This window comes from Propithecus coquereli, unplaced genomic scaffold, assembly GCF_000956105.1.
Source record: "Propithecus coquereli isolate 6110/MARCELLA unplaced genomic scaffold, Pcoq_1.0 Scaffold32, whole genome shotgun sequence".
NCBI classification, from domain to species: domain Eukaryota; kingdom Metazoa; phylum Chordata; class Mammalia; order Primates; family Indriidae; genus Propithecus; species Propithecus coquereli.
In genome coordinates this window covers 9900828-9902669 of record NW_012148841.1, presented here as the reverse complement: position 1 = coordinate 9902669, position 1842 = coordinate 9900828, and positions in this window count along the sequence as shown.

Here is a 1842-nt window from a genome sequence, read left to right as displayed (position 1 = left end):
GACGATCGGAGGGGGGTGTGTGAGAGCGGGTGTGATGGCTGATAGGAGACCAAGGCGGGGACTGGGGGAATGGAGCGGTGGGTTGGGCAGAGGGCTCGGGCAGAGAGTGACCAGAGTAAGGCGGGGGGTCTAACGGGAGGGTGGCTGAGAGAGTCTGGGGAATCTGAGAAGGCCGAGGTGGAGGCTGCTGGAGAGAGGTCTGAGAGGGGTGGTGGGGAGGGATCTGGAGAGAGAGGAGAGTAGTGAGCCAGGAGGACCTGCGCAGGGTTACAGGTCTGACAGAGGGGGGCGCCGGAGCGCAAGTAGAAGAAAGCCTGGAGGGTGCAGATAGCCTGGATACGTGGGGCCCTGTAGGGGAGACCTCAAGGAGTTAAGGGAAACAGAGAGAGCAGAGGAGGCATGTGGAGAGACAGGAAGAGACGGTGCCAGGTGATGAGAGGACGGTGTCAGGGAGAGGGAGAGAGAGGGAGGGAGGGAGAGAGAGAAATAGAGAGAGAGATAATGGGAGAGTGAACAGAAAAAGGCTTGGACATACGGGATTTGGGGACATAAGGAATTTCGGACCATTTGCCGCTTCTGTGGCAGAAGTTGTCAAGGTCTTGTAAGGTCTTATATATATACATACACACACATGCCATGGAGTACTACTCAGCCACAACAAGGAATGAAATAATGTCATTTGCAGCAACTTGGGTGGAACTGGAGAACATTATTCTAAGTGAAATATTGTTAGGATCAAATCTGCAGATGGTAGATACAGGCCAGGAGGCTGGTTCCTAGGGATGGAGAAGCCAGGGACCAATCAGGGGAATGGACTGCAGGAAAACACAGAACACCTGACAATCATGTATATCAGTCATCTGGCACCATCCCACACCTCCTGTAGTCCTTTCCTGGACCAGGCCAATAAAAGGAAACCATCTGGGAGTCCTTAACATCTTTCTCCACTCTTGGAGACTGACCCATTCCTCTCTCTGGAACGTATTTTCACTTTGTGTAGCCTCCCTCTTTTCTACAATTGCGTAGCTTTCTTTCTTCCTTCTTTTCTACAATGGAAAGCTATTTGTGTGGAATGCTTCCTGTGTTCACTCCATCACATCAGACCCGCTTGTAATTCTTTCAAGCAAGGAGCCAAAGAATCAGGACAACATTTCTCTTTCTTCCTTTATATTTATCCTGCTTGAGATTTGCCAAAATCCTTGATTACTAAGTTAGGGAAATTTTTAGATAGTATTTCCTTTAATACTTTTCACTCCATAATCTCTCTCCTCTCTTGAGACACTAGTTACTTGTATATCATATATTTTGCTATTGTTGCATATGTATCTGAGGCTTTTGCTATTTAAATTTGTTCCTCTTTCTCCAATTAAATAATTTGTATTTACCTGTAAAAAAAAAAACAAAAAAACAAAAAACAAACAAACAAACAAAAAAAACCTCAACCTTGACAATATCTCAATAATGGAAAAACAAACACCCATGTTCTCACTAGTAAATGGGAGCTAAACAATGGGTACACGTGATCATAGAGTGGTATAAAAGACACTGGAAACTAAGAAGGAGAAGGATGACAAGGAGGTAAGGGATAAAAACTTACATGTCAAGTATGATGTACACTATTGTGACGGACACACTAAATGACATCGGTATTATATAGACACTAAATAGAAATGGTAGACACTAAACAAAACTGGGAATGAAAGAATAGTATGAGCCAAAAATTGACAGAGCATATCCACCATAGAAATAAATCCAGACATCCTAACTCCAACAATTCATAATTATGCTACATATTTTTCTTTTTCCAGTCAGAGTCATAACCCAATTTAGGCAAAGTCCTTC